Here is a 14351-nt window from a genome sequence, read left to right as displayed (position 1 = left end):
CAGTAACAAAGGTGTTGCGTTTATATTTTTGTTGAGTGTATATCATACTTTCTCTGGTGTCTTCGGTAAAGCTAAAACAAGAATACATTTACGTCCTTGGTTCTTTCAGCATTAATTGGAAAACTTTGTTGAGATTTGCTGTTATATGAAAAAATGTTTTATGTGCAGAAAATCTGATAGGAATTCTTCTATTGGAGATGTGGATTTGGATTCAAAAGTGCTGGACATTCAGCGGCCAACTGCAGAATGATGATGGGACATCTACGATCCAGAGGCATATACATTCAAAGTAAGCTGATATTGTTAAAATATCCAAACACCAGTTTCCGGCCTGGAAAGCATGTGTCAGTGTGGCCTTGATGTGATATTTGAATGTAGGCATCAAAAATGACTAGCATCTTCTTATCACTGTTATGCAGTTATGTTCCTGTTTGAACCAGTCTGTACACGATTCTCTCTCCTCACTAAATCTGTACAGCACCTGGATACTTACCTGACACAATGATGATCTGTCCCATATGCATTAGTGTTTACAATACAGTCTTTTTGTAGTTGTTAGTACTAAGACATGATCTGTTTGTTAATCAGGATTTCGACTGATGGATTCAATGAGACGAGTCAATCCAGAAGGGGTCAAGATGCGACGGTTATCTATTAAGACTGCAAGGCGTTTTCAGTACAGTGTATCAGCAGCAAATCACCTTTGGCATATAGATGGAAATCAGCATTGAGCGCCTGTGGAGGGGTGTATATGAAAACATCTTCACCCAGCTGGAGATTCAAGGACTGCTCAACCCTGGTGAAAAAATTCACTTGTTTGCTCTGCACAGATGCTTTTTGCATCACATTCAACATCTTCAGTCATTCCAGGAAGCATGGAATCAGCATGGACTCAGAAAAGCAAACAACCATTCACCCCTGCACCTCTGGTTGCTGCACAGAAAGGAGGGACAAGATTTGTCACAGGTACATGACTATTTGATCCATATTTGTTCTTGTATGTAAAACTCTGCTATCTGTAGTGGAGATGAGTTCATTTCTACTGTGCAAGTTGGTATACCAATTTTTTTTTTTTCTTCCTGTAAGTGGAAATGTCTCCCAAGCCATTCTCTCCTTTTATCCCACCTGGGCTCTAGAGTGCGACCAATTTGGTCGCAAATGCGACCAAATTTCTCCATGGTGCGACTAATAAAAAAAAAAAAAAAAAAAAAAAAAATACTTGGTTGCACCGGTGCGACCAAGTATTTTCTCGGAAAAAAAAAAAAAAAAAAAGTTTCAGCAACCCTGAAAGTCTCCGTGTGTTCAACAACAGACACACATTATGCCCATGTCGTGTTCTAAACCAATCAGAGATACTCAGAGGCGGGGACCTCTGTGATTGGCCGTGGTCCAGATATTCCTGCAGACCTACTTGTGTTTACGTTTGAAAGTGCGGGCAGATAGAGAAGGGTGAGTAGCCCAGGTCAGAAGTGTATGAAGTTGGTATTGAGAAAATATGAAAAGAACAATTGATAACTTTTTCGTTAAGTTAAGGCCTGATCAGTCCAAAATTCTGAGCCAGCGCTCTGACACGGAGCCATCAACCTCTGTTTTTGTCAAACACTGGTCCGGAGACGGCATCAGAAAATGAGCCACATACGATCGACTCCCAGCCGGAGTCCACTGAAAGTAAAAGTGAGAAAATGTATAGATTTCGAATCGAGTGGCTTGACCAGTTTCCCTGGCTAAGATACAGCCAAGCTGACAATATGATGCACTGCATTTATTGTCGCGAGTGTGGAAAGACCATGGCCGGCAACACAGCATTTGTCACTGGTGCTAATACGTTTCGAATTGAACCGCTGAAAAAGCATACAGCATCGAGAAGACACATTATATGCCGCGATAAATGCTCTGCCAAAATGTCCCCGCTCCCCACTGCCTTTCAGCGGCAGGCAGGAGTAAACAGGTCATCGGAGGAGGCCGAGATGATCATTAAGTTTAACATCGCCTACAATATTGCAAAAGAAGAAGTTCCGTTTACTAAGTTCAAGTCAGAAATAACTCTTCACAGGAAAAATGGCTTGGACATAAACCCCACATACAGCAATGATGTTGCGTGCGCCCAGTTTATAGGCGTAATCGCTGACACACTGGGAAAAAAAAAAAAAAAAAAAAGACGTCAGTGGAAATTGCGAACAGTACATACATGGCCTTCCTGATCGATGGAGACACAGACATCGCCACAAAAGAATGTGTCATTGTGTACGCTCGTATCTTGCAAAAAGGAAGACCAGCGAATATACTGATTGGACACATTGAGGTCCAGCATGCCCATGCCCAAGGTAAGCCATGTCATGTCACGTAGCCTATGTATATGATTAATAATATTACGTCGTGTTACTGAATTAACCATATCTAGCATGTTCTTATCATTGAAAATTAAACATAGCAATAATACATGAATATAGAAACTCAAACTGAAAAAGACTGCATTGTAAACTCTTGATCTGATAAGTAAATAGTTTTGTTTTGTTTTAATTTGTTTAGGAATTTATGCTGCCTCAAAGAAAGCATTTGCTGCTCTTGGGGACCAGTGCAGTAACTGGTTGGATAAAATCATTGCTATGGGGGCTGATGGAGCTGCTGTTAATTTGGGCAGCAAAGGGGGTGTCAAGTTAATCATTTTGAAAGGTTGTTAATCATTTACAAATCAAAAAAAAAAAAACGTGAACATGTAAAACTGCGGTGTTAAGTAAAGCAGTTAAAAAAAAAAAAAAAAAAAATGGGTACGCCTAACTTTTGTGCTTGTACGCCTAAATTGTGTGCTGGTGCGCCTAAATTTTATTTTTAGGCGCACCAGTGCAACCATGGCAAAAAGTTAGTCTAGAGCCCTGTATAGATGGCAATACTTTAAACAAAGTTAAATTTGTTATACCTGAAGAGAACCAATCCTGACCTAGAATGGGTGAATGAATAATTAGTTGGTAGCCAATGCCTAAGCAACTCACATAGGCCCTGGCAGACTCAATAAGTCCATTTAGGAACAGCTGCAGGAAACACCTCTTCAGTTTAGATTTAAAACCTGTGCATGCTCTTTCAGGTTGATGAGGATTATGGTGTGGACTGGACAGGACAACATAATCGCCGCCTATCAAATGAGATCACCATTCCTGAGATTCAGCTCCCAGATGCACTGAATGAACAACACCCTGCTGTGCTACCGATACTTCAAAATCACTTGTAGAAAGACACTATCACATTTAATCAGTTTCGATGTCAGGGTGATTTTTTTTTTTTTTTTTTTTTTTTTTTTTTTTTTTAATTTCTACATCTATGGCTTTGTAGCTAATACTGACTCAAAACAGCATAACCAATTTCATTTTCAACAAAACAATGAGTGGCTATAAAACAGGATTTGTTTTATACAGCTGTCACTTAATGATATTCATTTCTTGGTTGGATATACAGTACATGTCAACTCTGAGCAGATTTAATACAATGAACACAGTATAGTAGTGTAACATCTTAATTCAGATAATTTTTTCTAGAAATTTTTTGTACCAGTAGCGAGTATAAACAAAACATACTGTGTAATTTATAATGTACAGTGAACAACTGATTTTGATATCTGAACTCTTCATCAGTTTATATTAAAAAAGCCATAAATGCTCACCTGTACTGTGTATTTTTCACTGTCAAGTGTATTAAAAAACAAAAAAAAAAAAAAAAAAAAAAACACACAAACAAACTAGAACTCACTAGATTGTCCGTTTCTTTGAACACTGAATACAGTAATGTGATGCAAGAAAGAAGAAATGGTCTAATTTTACCATGTCGTTATGGAATCAATTGTAAACCAGACCAAAACCTGAGTCAGTAGAGTTGAGACACACCTGAATGTCCATTAGAAATGACTCATAGGTACAGTAGTGTGCAGGAAGACGTAGTACTTCAAAACCGGTGGAAGACTTTGGAAGACTGCTGTTGACCACTTCCACAGTCATTTCTCGGCAAGACTTCCCATCCTGTCCAAAACTTGATGAGGGCTTTTTGTTGTGCACAAGATGCTGCAACAGACGATTGTTTTAAACTATAATGACCTTCTATAGTCATTATTGTGAATCTTTTATGGAGAAATACCGTAAAAGATGACCACTTACATACAGGGCCCCAGACATTTTTGCCCCACTCAAATTGCTGTTGTAGCTGTTATAGATATTTTTATGTTAACAAAGCTAAAGGTAGTCTACATACAATTCTAGTGCAACTGATAATGCCACCACTCTTTATGTATTGCATGGAGCAAATAACCAAACAAAATTATACTATAGTCAGTGTTGGGAAGGTTACTTTTAAAATGTATTCCACTACAGATTACAGAATACATGCCCCAAAATGTATTCTGTAACGTATTCCGTTACGTTACTCAATGACAGTAACGTATTCTGAATACTTTGGATTACTTAATATATTATCATGCTTTTTACAACAACGTGAATGTACTATTGATGTGTGATTTGAAAACCCAAGATGGCGCCGAGTATGGCAGCCTCGTCGCGAGCTCCCCCAAGCAACAGCTTTTTTCTGTGTTTAATTTTCCTTTTCCTTCATTTTTTCGCGAGTAGCACATGTCTCCTTGTGTACGACCGACAAACCTTACTGGACATAAAAGACGGTCTTTCTTATAACTTTCCGGAGTTCAAGTTTTGCAACACGGACGCTCCGTTTGCAGACCCCCCATTCATCTCACCTGAGACGCCTTTGTTCTCTGGCCCTGGAGGCCGCAAACGCCGACGCAGAGGGAGAAGATCTGGTGTTCAGGTTCGACTGAGACGGCGCACTAACAGACCACCGTTACCCAGTTTATTACTGGCTAATGTGCAGTCTCTGGAGAACAAGCTGTGCGAGCTTCAGGCACGGATCTCATTCCAGCGAGAGATGCGGGACTGCTGCGTGATCTGCCTCACAGAAACCTGGCTATTGGACAAGGTACCGGACTCTGCAATACAACTACCGGGGTTCTCCGTGCATCGCGCGGACAGGTCACAGGACCTTACTGGGAAAAGCAGAGGCGGTGGTGTATGTTTCATGATCAACAACAGCTGGTGTGATTATGCGAACGTGCACCCGGTCAAATCCTTCTGCTCACCGGACCTGGAGTACCTGATGATTAAGTGCCGGCCATTCTGGCTACCGAGGGAATTTACAGCAGTGATTATTACGGCTGTTTACATTCCCCCACAAGCCGACACTGACCGAGCACTCAGGGAACTGTACAGCGTGATCAGCAGTGAGGAAACCGCACACCCAGAGGCGGCGTTTATCACAGCCGGAGACTTTAATAAGGGAAACCTGAAGAAAGTCTCACCGAAACTCCACCAACACATTCACTTTAACACTCGTGGAGACCGGCTACTTGACCACTGCTACACCTCTTTCCGGGATGCGTACAAAGCCCTCCCCCGCGCCCCATTCGGCCAATCAGATCACCCTCCATCCTGCTCCTGCCCGCCTACAGGCAGAAGCTGAAACAGGAAGCTCCAACCCGGAGGGCGGTGCACTGTTGGACGGACCAATTGGAGTCTGCGCTGCGGGACTGTTTTGATCACACGGACTGGGAAATGTTTCACGTGGCTGCTAGGGACATTGATGAGTACACAGACTCAGTCTGCGGATTTATCAGGAAATGCGTGGAAGATGTCGTCCCATCCAGAACAGTTAAATCCTTCCCAAATCAAAAACCCTGGATTAACGGAGATGTTCGCGCGGCACGGAGCACCGCCTTTGCCTCCGCGAACACATCGGACTACAAACACGCACATTACCAACACCGGAAGACGATCAAAGCAGCCAAACGTGAGTACAGGGACAGGGTGGAGCAACAGTTTGACAACCCTCGGAGTATGTGGCAGGGACTAAACACGATCGCAGACTTTAGAGGGAAAACCAGCACACCGCAGACCACGGCCTCTGTGTGAGGATCTAAACGTATTCTACGCTAGATTCGACACAGCGAACACCATGAGACCGGACAGTGTGCGCACCGCGGATGACGTCAGTGCACACACTGTGTCTGAGGAGGCTGTGCGGAAGTGCTTCAGGAAGGTGAACGCACGCAAAGCTACTGGTCCGGACGGGATTCCCGGCCGCGTCCTCAAGTCATGCGCGGCTCAGCTGGCTGGAGTGTTCACACACCTTCAACCTTTCCCTCTCTCTGTCTGTAGTCCCAGCCTGCTTCAAAATGGCCACCATCATACCTGTACCCAAATCCTCCACCATCTCCTCATTGAACGACTGGCGACCTGTAGCCCTGACCCCCATCGTGAGCAAATGCTTCAAGAAGCTGGTCAGGGACTTCATCCGCTCTGCACTACCCGACTCACTGGACCCTCTACAGTTCGCATACCGCCACAACAGGTCCACTGATGATGCCATAGCCCTGACACTACATACTGCCCTGTCACACCTGGAGAAGAGAGACACTTATGTGAGAATGCTGTTTGTAGATTACAGCTCAGCATTCAATACCATCGTTCCCTCGAAGCTGGACAGGAAACTGCAGGATCTAGGACTGAGCAGCTCCCTCTGCAGCTGGATCCTTAGCTTCCTGTCTGACAGACGCCAAGTGGTCAGACTGGGCAGCATCACCTCATCCCCCATCACACTGAAGCTCCACAGGGGTGTGTACTGAGCCCTCTCCTATACTCACTCTACACCTACGACTGCACAGCCACTAACAACTCCAACATCATTGTGAAGTTTGCGGACGACACTACAGTGGTGGGTCTTATCACCAATGGTGATGAGACAGCTTACTGGTGTCAAGACAACCATCTCACCCTCAACGTCGCAAAGACAAAGGAGTTGATAGTGGACTTCCGGAGGTGCAGAGAAGTACACACCCCCATCACCATCAATGGCGCTGCTGTGGAGAGAGTGAGCAGCTTCCGGTTCCTTGGTGTACATCTGGCTGAGGATCTTACGTGGTCAGTACACACAAACAAAACAGTGAAGGCGCAGCAGCGCCTCTTCTTTCTCAGGAGACTGAAAAGATTCGGCATGAGCCCCCGCATCCTCAGGACCTTCTATCACTGTGCCATTGAGAGCATCCTCACTGGATGAATCACCACCTGGTATGGCAACAGCACCGCCTACAACTGCAAAGCTCTCCAGCGAGTAGTGCGGTGCTCTGAACGGATAATTGGAGGTGAGCTTCCCTCCCTCCAAGACATCTACAGGAAGCGGTGCCTGAGGAAAGCGGGGAGGATCATCAAGGACTCCAGTCACCCCAGCCATAAACTGTTCAGACTACTTCCATCAGGAAGGAGGTTCTGCAGCATCCGGTCCCGTACCAGCAGACTGAGAGACAGCTTCTTCCACCAGGCCATCAGACTGCTGAACACGTCATAGACACCTCACCTCCACTACTGGAACTTCAACATTATGCACTCCATACTGTACAGTAATGCCACTGTTTTGCACATGTCTCAACTCTGTATATTTTTATATATTGTTTACTCTATTTAATTTGTAAAATATGTGTACACACAGAAAAATATTTAGTATACACATTAGAGCAGGGCGATATGGCCAAAAATATTTATCACGATATATATTTGAAAATTTGCGATAACGATATAACAGACGATATAATTGATGCGAGACAAAATACAACTCCACAACATTACTAGCGCAAAAAGAGAACCTTCCATTTATTTTCACTTAAACAAGAAGCTGGTTTTTATGTACATTAAAGCTTTATAAAAATGTAACAGTGCAAATGCAAATTCCTTGCTGAAAGTTTAACCAAAAGGCATTTCCAGTAGAAATGGGCTGACATATCCTGAGCATAACCATGTATAATATCCACTGAAGTTAAAAAGAGGTGCTTTGCAACATTAAACTGCAGTGTGCAGTACGCATTTTTCGGACCATAAGGTGCACGGGATTATAAGGCACATTAAGCGAAACAAAGCAGTCAGATAAATCAAACTTTATTAAACTCATTCTTCTTGCTTCCTCCACTTCTGTACCATTGATTCATTAATGTTGAATTCTCTGGCAGCTGCTCTATTCCCATGTTGTTGCAGTATATTAATGACTAACCTCGTATTGTGGATGGATTATCTCAGTTGTTCTCCTGACTGACGTTTGGTCCGTTTACAGCATCCTGCCATGCGATTGCATTTGTCTAACCATGAAGAAACTTCACGTTAACTTTTATAAGTGGAAAAGTGTTAGTGTTCGTCCTCCAGCTTCACTGTTTATGTTATGCTAACATAGCTGTGTCGCTAGCGATCACGTAGCACATCATTATATACCAGCTAGCCCAACTTCAGTAACCCTACAAACGTCACTGCTGTTTAGTTTCCTGTCTTCATTTATGTTGGAAGTGATAGCAGAGCTGTACGTTTGATTTTTTTCAGAAATCTCTCAGTCAGAACATGCAATATCATGCTTAGGTAACTAGCGAAACTAGCGAGCTAACTTCCGCTAGCTTCCTGCTAACTCCGTTAAATGTAATAACTTTTGTTTTCATGGATGCCTGGAAGTTAAACTTTATAGTTACACCTGGTAAAGCAGCAATGCTGATCGTTTTATTAAAGATGAAAGAATTTAGACAGTTTTTAACTCTAAGTGATGCTGCAGTGTTGTTTGACCTGAAACATACGGAGTTTAGGACCCAGATTACTCCCAGATTTAAGAGCATCTTAGTCCGACAAATACGACAATAACAACGGCTGCTTGCATGTTCTGCAAAAAAATGTGCTTTGTTGTGCATCTGACGGACAAACACCAAACCAGTTCCACATCACGGAAGTTGCACCATTTTTACAAACCAATTCTGGTTCATCTGTTTCACTCAACAATCGGCCATGTGTGTATGAAAACAAAGGCACTGCGCATGCGCGTTTTACTCCCATTCTATCGCGATATTTCATTTTCCTATCGTTGCCTAACATTATACCGGTATTACCGTGAACGGTATAATATGGCCCAGCCTTAATACACATCCAGAAATGCATATACTATTATATATTGTACATGTATTTATTAGTTTCAGATGTAGCCATTCTTGTATTTTGCTTGTTTACATTATTGTATTTTGCACAACTCTGTTGCTTGTGAAGCTCGCACACAAGAATTTCACTCACATGTACTGTACCAATGTACCTGCACATGTGATGTGACAATAAAAGTGATTTGATTTGATTTTGATTTATTACTATTACTGAAGGTCCGCGACTCCGAACTGTAGTAAAGGGACCTCTGACTAATACGGCGGGGTCCCTGTCGGCTCGTAGCCGAAAAATAGCTTTACTTTGTTGTCTGGGTCAACTTTTCTTGCGAGAGACAGAGAGGCGTTGACAGGCTGCTCCAACGGAACTTATTGTTTTCGGAGGAAAACACGAACACTGTGTACAGTCGAGTCTTAATAGCTTACTTACAACTGGGCTCGTCAGGCACTCTTCTTGGCTGAAATGGTTATTATTATATTTACATGCTTCCAGCTCCCGTTTTTGCTCGATGACAACTCGTACCTTTCCACTCCCCTTTTTCTCCCTCCTCGCGCTCACAGACACATAATGGGTATGGCAGTCCATTCTCCCTGCAACACGGACTACACTGCCCATGATGCTACATTCTTTAGAGCTATGCTTGTAGCATTCTGCCTGTTAGCTTAGCACAACAACAACAACAACGAAAAGGCGCTCTCTCACCCAGGAAACACGCAGTCGCAGAGAGAGAGCGTCGCCCTGTAACCATGGCAACCGTAACGCTGCCGCCTGGAACAACAGAACATAGTTGTCAAAACCCAAACAGTCCTGACCCGTGACAAAATGAAACAAGTACCGCAGTGTAATCCATTTATTTCAACAAAGTAACTGTATTCTAAATACCACCTTTTTAAACTGTAACGGAATACAGTTACTCATATTTTGTATTTTAAATACGTAACGGCGGTACATGTATTCTGTTACTCCCCAACACTGACTATAGTGTAGAGCTGGGCGATAGAACGATAATGATATGTTTTGCGAAATAACTTTTTCTCGATAGAAAAATTTAACTATTGCGATAGACCTCACCGCTCTTGTCCTCAAAAAAAAAAAAAAAAAAAAAAGCCAATCCAAATTTAGTAACGCAGAGCCGAACCAATCACAGCCGCAGTGTCACATCACGTGACTTGTTACGTACAGCACAAGTGCCAAGCCGCACATGTGTATTTGTTTGGGAAGCGGCCAGCTGCCGTGCTGCCCGGGTAATGGAGGAAATGAGTGTGCCGACTAGAGAAAAATCAACCGAGAGCGTGACCGAAGGTTACCGAAGAGAAAACAGATGATGGTTCCAACGCCGGAGAGATTGTCGAACGGAAGAGCCATAGAAGTTCCGTAGTGTGAAGGTATTTCGGCTATTTCAAGTCTGACAAAAAACAGAGTAGCACGCAATGTAAATTGTGCCGAAAGCAAGTCTGGAAATACAATAAACTGGTGCATGCTCAGTCTCTGACTGGAAGCGCTAATTTGTCATTCGGCTTTTGTCAGACTAAAGTAACTCTTAAAACTGTTTAAAAAGCTAAGCTATACAACAAGGAGGGATTGAGAATTTCCTTTTAGTTTTCAGTTTGATATTGACAAAAGTTACTCAATTTTGTCTGTTCTTCTGCAAAACAAACTAAGATTTATTTTTAGAATTAATATTTTGTTTCTAAGTGGAATTGACAATTTAGTCTGTTTTGTTTGATCTATTTTGAAACTTAAACGCTTTAGCGGCTGCCTTTTGTGTAGTTTGCAATATTTGCCTTTATTTATCTGAAAAAGTCTCATGTTCCTTAGTACATCTACCCTGTTGAACTTATTATGGGAAATAAATATTTAAATCAAAACAAGCTGCTGATTATTTCACATTTTACTTGTGAGCAATGGCACATTTAAATCTTACAAATATGGTTATTTGGCTTCTATCGTGATAGATATAGTTATCGCCTGAAATGAAAAAAAAAACATATCGTGATATGAAAAAATCTCATATTGCCCAGCTCTACTATAGTGTACTTTGATAATGACCCAAGATCACTGGACTGTATGTAATTTACCAAAGTATAATCAGAGAAAACCAATGGCAAAATACCTATCGCAGTAGACTTACCATTTTCAATGAAGGACCGAAGGTAACCTGCCACTCTGCATTTATCCTTGAGAGCATTCCTTTTCTCCCTCATCTTCATCTTCTGTGGCAGGCCACAGTCATTTTATAGCTTTACTTATCTTGTAGTCTTAAGAGCATCAGCAACATTAGGTATATTTTTATTAAATGTAACCCAGCTGTTCAACTAACCCAAGCATACAAAATAGTAAATTGGTGTTTTGTGTCAACAATTAATGTTCATCCTTCATAAATTAACCAAATACCTTTTACTATTCAGATGTTAAAAGATGTGACCTGACCTTACCTCACAACAGGGAGCAGTCTCTGATTCCCTTGGTAAGAAAAGAAGAATGATGTCTGATCTTTCTGTCAGAAGCGGCCATACCATGGTTTCCTTAAGCCCTTTCCTCAACTGCTTGACTTGACGACTTGTTTGTGTTATGACCTACAACGGTGAGACCAAACCAAAACTGAAGATGGAGTCTGTAAAGTGACACACACTTTAAATGTTAAATATTTAAAGAACATCCACTGTACTAGTAAAAGCATTTTCAAATTATACCCACTTACAAAAAAATCACTAAGTGGTCCTCCTTGAATCGCTACCTTATCGTGGTGGAGGGGTTTGTGTGTCCCAGGGATCCCAGGGGCTATGTTGTCTGGGGGCTTTTGCCCCCTGGTAGGGTCTCCCATGGCAAATTGGTCCTGGGTGAGGGACCAGACAAAGAGCGATTCAGAAGACCCTTATGAAAAAAAATATCAATTCAATTTTATTTATATAGCGCCAAATCACAACATAAGTCGCCTCAAGGCGCTTCATAGATACAGAGAAAAACCCAACAATCATATGACCCCCTATGAGCAAGCACTTTGGCAACAGTGGGAAGGAAAAACTCCCTTTTAACAGGAAGAAACCTCCGGCAGAACCAGGCTCAGGGAGGGGCGGCCATCTGCTGCGAGCGGTTGGGGTGAGAGAAGGAAGACAGGATAAAAGACATGCTGTGAAAGAGAGACAGATTAATAACAGATATGATTCAATGCAGAGAGGTCTGTTAATACATAGTGAGCGAGAAAGGTGACTGGAAAGGAAAAACTCAATGCATCATGGGAATCCCCCGGCAGCCTATGTCTATTGCAGCATAACTAAGGGAGGATTCAGGGTCACCTGGTCCAGCCCTAACTATATGCTTTAGCAAAAAGGAAAGTTTTAAGCCTAATCTTGAAAGTAGAGATAGTGTCTGTCTCCTGAATCCAAACTGGAAGCTGGTTCCACAGAAGAGGGGCCTGAAAACTGAAGGCTCTCCCTCCCATTCTACTTTTAAATACTCTAGGAACAACAAGTAGGCCTGCAGAGCGAGAGCGAAGTGCTCTAATAGGGTGATATGGTACTACAAGGTCATTAAGATAAGATGGGGCCTGATTATTTAAGACCTTGTATGTGAGGAGCAGGATTTTGAATTCAATTCTGGATTTAACAGGAAGCCAATGAAGGGAAGCCAAAACAGGAGAAATATGCTCTCTCTTTCTAGTCCCTGTCAGTACTCTTGCTGCAGCATTTTGGATTAGCTGAAGGCTTTTCAGCGAGTTTTTTGGACATCCTGATAATAATGAATTACAGTAGTCCAGCCTGGAAGTAATAAATGCATGAACTAGTTTTTCAGCGTCACTCTGAGACAGGATATTTCTAATTTTAGAGATGTTGCGCAAATGGAAGAATGCAGTCTTACATATTTGTTTAATACGTGCGTTGAAGGACATATCCTGGTCAAAAATTACTCCAAGGTTCCTCACAGCGTTACTGGAGGCCAAGGTAATGCCATCCAGAGTAAGAATCTGGTTAGATACCATATTTCTAGGCTTTTCAGGGCCGAGTACAATAACCTCAGTTTTATCTGAATTAAGAAGCAGAAAGTTAGCGGCCATCCAGGTCTTTATGTCTTTAAGACATTCCTGCAGTTATCGAGGGAACAGTTTACCCTGCCCGGGATAGGGTTACCGGGGCCCCGCCCTGGAGCCAGGCCCGGGGAGGGTGCCCGAAGGCGAGCGTCTGGTGGCCGGGCCTTAGTCCATGGGGCCCGGCCGGGCACAGCCCGAAGAGGAGACATGGGCCCATCCTCCCACAGGCCCACCACTCGCAGGAGGCACCATAGGGGTCGGGTGCATTGGGTGGCGGCCAGGAGCGGAGGCCCTGGCGGAATGACCCCCGGCTGCCAAGACTGGCAATAGGGACATGGAATGTCACCTCTCTGGTGGGGAAGGAGCCTGAGTTAGTGCGTGAGGTTGAGAGGTAGATATAGTCGGGCTCACATCTACGCATGGCTTGGGTTCTGGAACCAGTCTCCTGGAGAGGGGCTGGACTCTGTCTCAGTCTGGAGTTGCCCCTGGTGAGAGGCAGCGGGCTGGGGTGGGTATTTTAATATCCCATCGGCTTGCTGCCGATACGTTGGGGTTTTTCCCGGTGGACGAGAGGGTTTGTTCCCTGCGCCTTAGGGCCGTTCCCCGACCCTGACTGTCATCTGCGCCGAGTGGCAGTTCGGAGTACCCAGCCTTCTTAGAGTCCCGGGGGGGGGGGGGGGTGCTGGAAGGTGCTCCACCTGGAGACTCTGTTGTCCTGCTGGGAGACTTCAATGCTCACGTGGGTAATGACAGTGAGACCTGGAGGGGTGTGATTGGGAGGAACGGCCTCCCTGATGTGACCCGTGGTAGGTACCTATTTAAAATAGGACAGAGCCGTAGGCGCACAGTCAGTTTAAAAGAGTTACATTTTTAATACAAAATAAAAGAAACAGTGTAACAGCAGCACCTAAAAACAATTAAAAACGTTACCTTATTAAAAAACGATAAAACTGTACGATTGCCCGTGAGGCAGGACAAGCACTGCAGGGAACAGTTTAAAAACAAATTGACATAGCACACAGGTTAAAAATGGACGGCAACTCACACATGACCCCAAATGGGTAAAACACTATAGAAGAAAAAAAAAAAAAAAAAAAAAAAAGGCAAATCTTCGGTGCCGTCTTCACTCGGGCCCCTCGCTGTGCATGCAAGAGCGGGGAGACAAAAAAGGATTTGTTTTCCCTGCAGCGCCTTCACTGCCTGCGAATCAATATCTGTGGTGCCTACGGATACAGAAAAAGTAAAACAAAACCATCGACAGCCGCAGCAGTCAGTCGGCTTACACCAGTTTAAAACAAATTAAAACACACTGATGTGTCGGG

At 43.4% G+C, this 14351-nt stretch overlaps 1 long non-coding RNA gene across 1 annotated transcript; it reads left to right on the top strand.

Annotated features, from left to right (window-relative positions):
• Positions 1-210: 210 nt before the first annotated feature.
• LOC308384531 lies at positions 211-3241 on the top strand. The gene is made up of 3 exons (XR_013969332.1): positions 211-289; positions 589-966; positions 3083-3241. It is a non-coding gene; the product is annotated as an uncharacterized lncRNA (long non-coding RNA).
• The last annotated feature ends 11110 nt before the right edge of the window (positions 3242-14351 follow it).

This window comes from Rhamphochromis sp. 'chilingali' (assembly GCF_963969265.1).
Source record: "Rhamphochromis sp. 'chilingali' genome assembly, chromosome: 17".
Taxonomy (NCBI): Eukaryota; Metazoa; Chordata; class Actinopteri; order Cichliformes; family Cichlidae; genus Rhamphochromis; species Rhamphochromis sp. 'chilingali'.
Note: the sequence above shows the minus strand (reverse complement) of the source record. Positions and strands in the feature narration are given on the sequence as shown.